Below are 12,163 nucleotides of genomic sequence, written 5' to 3' on the forward strand. Positions count from 1 at the left end.
TGGTAGGTAAACAGGCCATGCTGTGATGGACTGGCACCCTGTACAGGGATGTCCCTGCTGCACTGTGCCCAATCAGTCCAGGTAAGCTGGATAATATAATTCCATTACAAATCCTTTAAGGTGCCCTGTTTTTCTGCCAGGCTTTTGTTTTTGTGATTTAATTTACACTCCTTTCCATAGGGAAAATAAATACATTGTACCTTCTTAACTCGATTAAGGATTACAGTTTGTACCTTAAGGACATTGTTGTACCTCTGAAAGAACATTTACATATATAGTTTGTACCTTGGCTTGAACGGCCCTGTTTTCTGCTTGCCTACACCTGCCATTAGTAAATGTAATGGGATGATATAATGTTAATCTGTGTTCAGATCAAAGAGGAAAATATCAGAGACCTTTAGATTCAATCAGTTTTTAACAACTAAATTCAAGATAATGAATGTACGCTTAGAGAAATGAGCTGAAGGGAAGGGAATTACTGAATGATCTGGAAGCACAAGAGCTCTGTAATGCTGTTCCCAAGAAGCAAATTCACAGACGTTGTTGGGTCAGCTGAGGACACTCACACTGCCTCAGACACCTCAGACACAAGCCACCAAATGTAGTGAGGATTTTACTACGGAGCACAGTTCCTACAGAGTCAGGATTCCTGCTTTTGTTTATAAAATGTACCTGAAATAATAAAAAAATAATCATTTTAAAGGACCATTAAGGATGATATTTTCTGTAGTAATGCATGTAGTAACTCATATGATTAGAATGATCAGTACCATCTTTTATTAAGGAAACATGTTAAGTTTATGTATTGTTAGGAAAGCCACCGTACCTGCCCACCACCACCCCCCGTCCCATTTCCACACACTGGGTTGTCAGCTATAGAACACAATAGCAGGCAAACTGTGGACTGCAGGCTTGTAAATGGGTGTTCTGTGTGCCGGGCTATTTTTCTCTCCTAAACAGGTAATCACTGAGCTTCTGTAAGGTTCGCTAACCATAGCTGGATAATTTTTCATCACTACTAGCATAGTGGGAACGGGCATTTTTAATCATTTTCACATTCAAGGGTTATGAAGGCAGGGATTATTTGAGATAGCTAGCTAAATTAATCTGGACTATTTGTTGTGCAATTTACATGCTTCTTATTATTCCATTTTCTTAGCACTAAATCTGTTCATTTAGAAGAAATAGGGTGCAAAAATACATGAATATCTACAGTATTTTTGCACAATAGATACACAGTTCAGTTCATTTCAGTGCTGCACAAATAGACCTGCACTTGTCTATTTTTATTTTTTTCATCCCTCCTTATTCTAATTCTGCTGCTATTCATTTTTCCCACACAAGCCATATGGTTGTAGTGTCCCTGCAGCCACCAAACCTCTTGAACTCCAACAAAGCAGGTAACCAAGCTCTAATCCACAGCCATAGTGACCCAAACTAACCTGCACTCATCTGTTTGTCCTTTTCTCATCCTCAATCCATTTTAGCTGCATAATCATCCTGTGTTTTCTTTATAAAATGAGTATTTCTAGTCTTTTTAAAGAAAAACTGCAAAATAATTAGTCATATATTGTACAATACATTGGAAATTTAAGTATTGTGACAAGCCTAGAGCACAATTACTGTACTATTGTACCACCAAACACTGAAACACCCTGTTGCTGTTCTGTAGAGTGGCACTGAATGTTAGATCAGTATTAAACATGGGCTCTTCTGGGTGCTTAACTCATCTTATCGTACAGTTTTGGCTGGGATGGAAATGTCTTGGCAGTGCGACTGTACACAGGGAAACACTCAGTGCCATGTTACTACACACTAAGTCTGCAGTGTGTGTGTGTTTGTGTGTGTGTGCTAAATGCTTAAACATTCACAGGAACCGGATTAGTGGGCCGCGGAACGCCAGTTCATCTGTAAGCTTTTAGGAACTTCTGTGATCGTAAGATTTGGATTAACAGATTGATTGCGACATTTAACCACTCAATGAAACTAAACAGGCGAACAGAAGCAGCAGTCATGGCCTGAGTCTGGGCTTATCAGTTTGCTTGGAGTTCACAGTGACTTGAGTTTGGTGTGTAAATGATGAACACATAAGTAGTTTGGTCTTATTTCCCATCAGCATAGAGTCAGTAACACTCAACACCTGAGCCATGAATAGGTAAGAGGTAGGGGGGTCAAGAAGTAAGCCCACCATGGGAATAAAAAGTGATATTTTTCATAGATTTTCCCTAATGTTCCATGCAAATGACTCATTAAGTATAAATTCAATTTTATTGAACAAACCTCCCAAGATAAGTGTATTTCTTTTTTTAAAATAAAAAAACTCAAAATGCACTGTTCCACATTATGAAACAGGCCACAGGTTTCAAGCAATATGGAAAAGAAAAAAGATCTCACTGCTGCTGAAAAGCGGTAAAAAGTGAGGTGCCTCGGACAAGGTATGAGGCCATTAGATATTTCATAAAAACTGAAGCATGATCACCGTACTTTGAAGAGATTTGTGGCTGATTTAGAGCACAGACAGCTAAAATGAGGAAGATTTCTGCCAGACAAATTAATCGGATTAAGAGAGCAGCTGCTAAAATGCAATTACAAACCAGCAAACAGCTATTTGAAGCTGCTGGTGCAGCTGGAGTCTCGTGAACCTCAAGGTGTAGGATCCTCCAGAGGCATGCAGTTGTGCATAAACCTACGATTCGGCCACCCCTAAGCAGAGCTCACAAGCAGGTGCAGTGGTTGCAGTGGGCCTGGACATACTAGAAGATTAATTTTCACAGATGAATGCCATGCAACCCTGGATGGTTCAGATGGATGGAGTCCTATTATCATTGGGAGGTTTGTTCAATAAAATTGGATTTATACTTAAGGAGTCATGACTTGAAAAAACACTGACCGTCGTTTGCATTTACCATTTAGGAAAATCTAAGAAAATCATCAGTTGCATAATAATTTGGAACTTGGTGTTTATGAAGAAATTATATCAGCGATTATATACTGATATTACATGACTTAAATACTATCCATCCACTATATCCAACACAAGGGTCAAATAAAGCAATTATACAAGCTGTGGTACTTGTAGCAGTAACATGTCCTAAGTACACTACTTAAATACTGAATATATAGATCAGAACAATCAAGTGTGATAATTTTATACTTGAATCAATACTTTTATATTGATAAAAACAATCAAATGTGCTGAATCAGTTTCTCTGATTTAGCTATTTATAGGTTTATGTTTGAGTAAAATGAACATTGTTGTTTTGTTCTAGAAACTACGGACAACATTTCTCCCAAATTCCAAATAAAACTATTATCATTTAGAGCATTTATTTGCAGAAAATGAGAAATGAGAAACAGCTGAAATAACAAAGAAAGATGCAGAGCTTTCAGACCTCAAATAATGCAAAGAAAACAAGTTCATATTGATAAAGTTTTAGGAGTTCAGAAATCAATATTTGGTGGAATAACTCTGGATTTAATTAACAGTTTTCATGTATCTCAGCATTTTCTCCTCCACCAGTCTTACACACTGCTTTTGAATAACTTTATGCCACTTCTGGTGCAAAAATTCAAGCAGTTCAGCTTGGTTTTGATGGCTTGTGGTCATCCATCTTTATCTTGATTATATTCTAGAGGTTTTCATTTTTGTAAAATCAAAGAAACTCATCATTTTAAGTGGTCTCTAATTTTTTTCCAGAGCTGTATAATGTGTATGTCTTAATATTTAGGACGATGTGACATTTAACATTTGTGTGTGTTTTAGCTACCAAAGGTTGAGCACGCTCATGTAAAACAATAAACTGTGGGGTTTTTGAGTTAGCAAATGTCAGTCAGATATAGTGGTTGTTTTATAGGTGTTTTTCTGTGCTACGGGTGGTGGCTGTCCAAATTGGTTTGTGGTTACTGTGGAGAGGCACTTACAGCAGTAAAATATGAGCTGGGGATGTTAAATATGGTATATTTTTAGGTTAAACTGAAATAACTGGACGATTCTGTCATATTTTATGGTTGTAATGGTTGTCTTCCTTGACAGCAACAAGTTTAGTTTAGTTTATTTCCTTTAAAATGATAAATCCCCAAGATTGATCATCGGTAATCACTGAACATAAACCAAACAAATTAAATGTCAAGTTCGGCCCTGGTTCATATTGTAATTTTTTATTTGTAATTTATGTGGTAGATGGAGCACTATCACTACAGGGAAAATAATTCCACTACTCCACAGCTCAATGCTGAGGGGCATTAGACCCCTTTAGCCCACAGCTGTCATTATGCATGATGCAAATGGGTTCATGAGTCCTATTCTATTGGCAAGACTTTTCTACAATGAACAGTCAAGCTGTGTACTGTGTGTGCAGTTATATGTGGTCATCTGTGTTATCAACGGGTACAAATTAAAGTTTATTAGAAGGAATTATCACAGTAGGCATAAGCGATATGACCCTAAAATAATATCATGATATTTCATGGTATTTTTATGATAACAATACTCTTGGCGATATGACAAATCAATAATAAAAAAAAAAACATTGAAAAAAAATAGCTTAAGAACACACTACTGCAACAAAATAAAAAATACATTCTGTTATTGCACACAATATGATATGGCACATCCCTTACTGAGATATTAAAAAATACAAGAATTTTATCAGATTTGTAACAGAAGGCAATGATCCAGAATGCTATGATACTAATAATGCACTTCAAATCTCCATATACGTATGCAGGATTGGACAGATATAATCCGTCTCTAGTAGATATATAATGGGAAATAAGAACAGTGTGAATTTTTCTTTAGAAAAAAAACAGCAAAAAAGAATTACCCTGATGTGATAATTAGGGGTGGGTAATATGGCACGTTATTTCAGGGTATTATGTCATTCACGATTTTCAAAAATGTTGAATATGATATGACATGGCACACCCCTATTCCACAGATTATTTATTAATTCTATTTTTTTTCTAGTAAATAGAGTTTTTTTTCATTACCCCCTATGTCATGGTGGTGCCTTCAGGGAACAAACCAGTTTTTTGATTATTACAATGGCACCCAAATTGTTTTAATATCTAAATACGTATATTTGGAAAGCCTATTTTAAAGCCTATTTTGGATGTTTGTTTTTTTTGTTTTACCTCCTAAAACAGTTTTTCTTTGTCATTTGTTGCTTCAAGGCAACACCATGCAATTTGATTATTCTAGGTAGTCATGCTGAAACAGTGGTTCTGATTTTTATTTTCAACAAATACAAATATCATGCTATAAGATAAAGGAATTTTCATATAGCATCTAGTGAAAAATACATAATTAATAACTTGCTGTGGGAATTATTTTACAGATCAGTAGGTCTGATATTATTAGTGGTAAAACTTTCATAGTTGAAATCTTAAAAAAAAATACCAGTAAAAATATCTTTGACAGAGATCTTTAATTAGAGTTTTATTATTAATCACTAAGTTAGAACTTGTACTTTTAGTGGAATTAAAGCTAAATCAACTTGCTTTACTCAGGCAAAGTGAGGCCTAGTCTTCTGAGAGCCTCACAGATGAGGCCTGAAGCCAGACTGAATTTGAGGGAAATTCCTGCAAATGTATCTCTTCCACATTATTCTGTGTTTAATGAAGTGTTAAAGCTGCAGTCAGGGGTTCATAAAGCTGCTTTTAGTCACATCAGTGTTACTGCATATATACACACACTCTGATTCTCAAAGATAGCATCATTTAAATGCTTCATTTGGCAAGTCCCCGTCACACGCCGCAGGAGGCCAAACTGAGACGATAAAACCTCGCTGACTCATTTGGAGCCGGATAGTGTTGTTCTCCGTGTCATTGGGTTGTTTGTTCTTGCGTTCAGAGTTTGTGTTTTTAGGAGGAAAGTGCTTTTTTCTTTTTTATGAGTCTGCAGGGCTGATTATGAGGGAAATGTCTCTGGCTGGTTGATACAGGTCTTGGCGAGGCGGTTAATGTGTTGCTTGCAGGGCATTTCACACAGCCAGACTGAAGAACACTTTAAACTGATATCAGAAAACTGTTTCTGTGTATCAAATGAATCTGTTAAATAGTTTTAATTAATTAAAATCTCGACATGGCTCAACTCCGCCACCTACTGGTAATGAAGCATTAATGGATTGTATTACTGAGGGGGGGCAGGGGATAAAACTCTAGTATTTAGTGAATGGACTCATGAATGAATTTACTGATGAATGAAAGAAGACTTAATACATTACAGATACAATCTGGAGGATATCTCAGCACACAGACAAAAAACACCAGCCACATTCAACATAGGATGACTGAGTATGATGCACTAAACATATTACTATTAATAATAATAATAATAATAATAATAATAATAATAATAATAATAATAATAATAATAATAATAATAATAATAATAATAACTTTATTTACATAGCACCTTTCATACAATACAATGCAACTCAAAGTGCTGTATATACAGAGAGGTAATCAGAACATAAATGAAAAGGAAAATAGAAAAGGAAAAGTAAAGTAAAGTAAAGTAAAGTTAAGTAAATTTAGACAATGAAGATAAGACATAAATAAAATAACATAAACTAATACAAATTGTAAAACTGTAAAAAGGGCAAATAAAAAATTAATAACATCAGGTAAATTTACAAAAGGTTGGGACTATGATTAGCTAAAATAAATCAATTTAAACAAAAAGTAGCATAAAAATGTTAATTTATACATAAAATTGATGCTTTTTGAAACTGTTTACTGATGCTGCTTGTCTGATCTCAACTGGTAAGCTGTTCCATTTCTTTGGAGCATAAAAACAAACTTTAGGTACTTTAAGCAGACTGTCAAATGTATTGCTACGTATATTGTGTGATTTAATTTAATATATAATGTAATGCTAAATATGTTAAATTGTGATTTGATTTTTTCAAATAATGTTTATATTTATTCTTTTTCCCATTTTCTCCCTAATTTACACGGCCAATTACCCAACCCACTCATTAGGACTCCCCCTATTACCGCCTCTTTTCAAAATGCTGTTGATGCAGCATTGCTGAGTAGCATCACAGCGCGCTTGGAGGAAAGCACAGCGACTCGGTTCTGATACATCAGCTCACAGATGGCTTGTGCTGATCAACATCACCCTTTGCACTGATGAGGGGAAAGAGTGCCATCTACCCACTCAGAGAAAGCAAGACTAATTGCGCTCTCTCAGGGCTCCGGCAGCTGATGGCAAGCTACATGAACAGGATTCGAACTGGCGATCTCCTGTGATTTGATTTATTATATAATGTATTGCTAAATATGCTTAAATGTAAATTAATATACAGTGCCAGTCAAAAGTTGGACACACCTTCTAATTCAATGTTTTTATTTATATATTTATTTATATTTATTTATTTACATTGTAAATAAATGCTGAAGCCATCCAGAATATGAAGGAACACATGCAGAATCATGTAGTAACTTAAAAGTGTTAAACCAAAAAACTCTGTGAAGCATTTAGGTGCTCTTATCTGCTGCTTATATGATGTTAACTTGCGTTTTTTGAGGTTGGTAACTCTGATTAACTTATCCTGCACTACAGAGGAAACTCTGGGTCTTCCTTTCCTGGGCAGTCCTGATGAGAGCCAATTCCATCATAATGTTTTTGATGGTCACAGTAGCCATTACCACCCATCAGTTTTAATGTTTCTATATTTATTTTCAGTGTCTTTATGAGGGAGAGTCCCCTGTAATAGTTTTCTCACCATCTTGAAGGAAGGAGTTTCTGGAGGTGCTAAACAACAGTTCCAGCTCATCCCAAATCCCCTCAAATCACCATCTCAGTTCATCAGGTTTAGATCAGGGGATTAATGTGGAGAACTAACAATTTTTTACTGTTTACTATAATTCCATATGTGTCTCTTAATTGTTTTTATGTCTTTAATATTAATCTACAATGTAGAAAATGAATTAAATAAAGAAATAAAGAAAAACATTGAATGAGAAAACACGCAAACCAATCTCACATCAGCATCTATACTTGCAGAAGCTGCAGTAAAATTGGAATGAGTCTTGGCATATTGAAGATAAGCTATAATGCCAAAATATTTCCCAACAAACTACACTAAACCTCTCTTCCTGACTTTGGACATTAGACCACCGTTCCTTGTTGCTACAGAAGTGCAGAAGAAAAAGCTGCCATATAATCTTACATGGAAAATTCCAGCATTAAGACCATTCCCCCGGTGATAATCCATTAATGATATACAGAGGCTTAAGCTCCATCAGTGGCTGCCTCTAATTGTTTGCAGTGTATATTCATTTCACTCAGCACTTGGCAAGTGGCAGCCGTAAAATTATCCCGGGCTTTGTCCCAGAAGATTTCAGCCCTTACCCTTCTTCTCGTATTAAGAAGTCAAATATAACCTCACCGCAGTGCTCTCCCAAACGCGGATGCCTCAATGATGCATGAACTTGTGGAGAATATGCTGTGTGTAGGCAGGGAACAGCATGTGTGTTCACAGCTCTGGGTTACGGGGCTTAATGATCCCCACTTGTGTCCACACATGCCCGGGGGGCGAGAGTGTAGCTGCATTCTGCTGGAGTGTACTGGATTAACACGACATGCTGCTATTACAAGCTGGATATCAAAGGCAAATATTTCTGTCAGTTTACAGAAGACAGCTGCAGTACAGCTACAGTATCACCAGCCTCTGACTGGTGATCACCAAACACTAATGGTTTTTGGCTGGATTTTATCTTACTTTTACCCTAGTGTTATCTTCAACTGTGAAGAACAGCAGGAAAGTTCCCACAAGGTCAAAGTAACCCATGTTTAAGCATGTTTAACCATCCAAAAGTAGCAAAATGAATATGAATGTAATCACACTTCATTCACTCAATATTTATTATTTATTTAATAAAAATAAAATTAAATATAAATAAATACAATAAAATTTAAATTTAACTCTCAGTTTAGTCTTATGTTTTACTCTTTGATGCTATTATTGCTACTATTGGCGCAGACTGACCAGGAGTAAGTTTCCCAAAAGCTTCTTAGCACAAAGATGATTCTTAGATGGTCTGTCAAACCCCAACACTGAGCACTACTACACCATACACAAGGCTAATCATGATGCTCATTGCTATCTTACACCCTGTGAACAGTCTATTTATAATGCCTCGTGCCTGCCTCGTTTAAATAGCAAATAGCAGATGAGAGTGGTGGTCTGGAAATTATGTGTGTTCATGCAGGTGCACCACACGTGTGCTTGTTGCACACAAAATTTTGCACACAATTCTCTCCTAAATGACCTGTGTCATTAAAATAGCAATCCACCAAATCAGAGCGCACCTGGCTCTTAAGGGGAATGGCAAGTGACATGTTAATTGGTTAATTGCACATTACGGCAATTTTTTTTTTTGCGCATTTCGAGTCATGCATGGTTTACTGTTCCTGTTCTTACATTAGCAGCGAAACACTGACTGGCTCGCCAATAGATCGCTAAAATCGTGTCCCATTGTGTCTAAACTAAACATATAATAAGAGACATTTAATAAGTAATATTATATGTGCATGATCATTATACTGTCAAGGCCCAGGTAAGCGTAATGTTAAAGTTTTTTAATCCAAAACAAATGTTCTTACAAAATATTGCAAATATTTTTTCCAGTATTTTTAATATTAACAAGAGTCAGTTTGACCTGGAAAATAAGGAATCCCACCAACCTGACTCAATTTTTTAATTAATTTATTTTTCTTTGTCTGAGATAAGATTTCCTCTTAGCACAAATGGTATACAGTATCGTTCAAAAGTTTGGGATCACATTGAAATTGTCTTGTTTTCAATGGAAACACACTTAAGATTATGAAATAAAGCAAATAAACATTGTCGTAGTAAGAAAAATTGATCTGAATGAAAATAATGACTGTGTGCTTCAAATTTTGCCTACATCAAAGAAGCCACCTTTTTGCAGCAATTACAGCCTGGCAGATTCTAGGCATTGTAGCTATTAACTTTTAATGTTAATTTTAATGTGCAAAATGAGCCTTTATAAAAAAAGGCTTTATTACTTACATTTTTATTTTTTTAAAGTCATCTAATACACTTAAATTATTCATGAAATGGACAACATTGTTTGTAAATTGCATGAAAATGTGCTTTTCTTAAAAGTGATCCTAAACTTTTGAGCAGTAGTGTATGTATTATGTACTAGACTAGGATTAGGTTCAGAAAGTCTTGAGGCTCCTTGGTGTTAGGTGTAGACACAGGACGGCCTTATGTGAATTTGTATGTATGTTAAAATTAGCCAATATGGTATTTAGCTCTTAGGATATAAAAAGAAGTCATGAATAAGAGTCTAGCTTCTTTTAATTAATAATAAAATATGTCTCTGAGGACGAGGATGTATTTTGTGTCTTGCATACCCTAAAAGGTCAGGGTGTGGAATTCCCTAACTCAAGGCAATCAACTGATTTTCCCCTGATAGAACAGGTCCAGCACACGGGTAATGACTTTCTTAATAGTTCTGACCAAATCTGGAGATCCACCTCTCCTATATAACCACCTCTCCAAGACTGGCGCCCACATCAGCAAGCTCTCGCTCCCTCTCTCTTTGTCTCCTGCTCTGGTAAGTCTACATCCAGCATTCAGCACTGATTATTAAATGACCTGATCTGTTTCTACATGTTTAAACAGGTTAAACTATGTATGTTTGTATAATATGTGAGTCTTTTAGATGCAAGGTTTACAGTCCTACTGTGCCTCATATTTAGTTGTTTGTCCTGCTCTTACACTGTAAAAAAAAATCACTGTAAATTAACAGTAAAATACTGGCAGCAGAGATGTCAGCATTTTACTGTTATTTTATTGTGCATCTACTGTAATTTATTTTAACAGTATTGTACTGTACATTGAATTACAGTAGATGCACTGTAAAATAATAGTAAAATGCTGGCGTCTCTGCTGCTAATATTTTACTGGTAACTTACAGTGAACTTTTTTACAGTGTACCTGATCCAGTTAACAAGCATATGGGTCATTTTCAATATAACATGTTTTTTTTTATGTCCGCTGCATAGTTGTTTAAGTTTCATACCAAAATCATAGTATCACGGTTCTGACCTATTTTGCTGCATGCAAAAATGATTTTAGCATCTGATTTGTGTCCAACAGCTACTCACATTCTTATAATTAATGCTCTGCTCTTACATTAGCCTTAACTGTCCATTATCTCACTGTCCAGCCCAAAGGAGGAGCAGGTTCCTCTTACTAAATCTTGGTTTTTCCTCTGATTTCTTCCTCTCAGTCTAAAGGAGCTTTTCCTTGCAGCTGCCGTCTTTGTGCTTACTCAAAAGGTGTGGACCAATATCTCTGTAAAGCAGTTTTGTAAAAACCTTTGATGTAAAAAGCACTATATACATAAATTTAAATTGAATTCTGAATTATACCAGCAGATTCTGAAGGGAAATGTCAGGACATCTTTAATGAGAACATGGGTCATGCAACAAGGCAACGACCCTAAGCTGTTCTACCACAGAAAAATAACAACTGAATGGTTAAAGAAAAATAAAGTTAATGTTCTAAGTCAAGTACAGTAGAAATGAAATGGAAGGAGCTCAAGCAGCAGTTAATGAGGAAACGTACAAACATAACAGAACTGGAACTGTTTTGTATGGAAGAAATGTCTAAAATTCCTTCAATCTGACGTTCAAGACCTATCAAGAATAATAGAAAATGTTCAGATACAGTTATTGCTGCATGATTGACTCACAATAGAGACTGAAAGCAAAGTTAACATACTTTGGCCACTCACATATATGTAATATGAGATAATTTTCCTCAATTCATAAATAAGCAAGTTTAATATTTTAGTCTTGTTTTTATGGTTCTTCTTGTCAAACGTTTAGGACTGTGCAGAAACATACAACACACAAGTAACATTGCATTGGAAGAGAGAAATAAAGAGAGAGGAAGAAAAAAAACATTCATAAACTTAATGAACTAAATTACTGCAGTTACAACATTCAGTGAGAACATCCGTAATATTATTAGTTAATTAATTTTTACGTCAAAGTTGATGAATTTATAGGTCAAATATATGAAGAAATATATAAAAAAAAGCTCTATGAATGGGTTCAATCCAACACCAACAGTGTTTATGGTTGTCTTATTGAACATTTCTGATGCAGCTGCCT

The sequence above is a fragment of the Astyanax mexicanus genome, chromosome 3 (assembly GCF_023375975.1).
Source record: "Astyanax mexicanus isolate ESR-SI-001 chromosome 3, AstMex3_surface, whole genome shotgun sequence".
NCBI lineage: Eukaryota > Metazoa > Chordata > Actinopteri > Characiformes > Acestrorhamphidae > Astyanax > Astyanax mexicanus.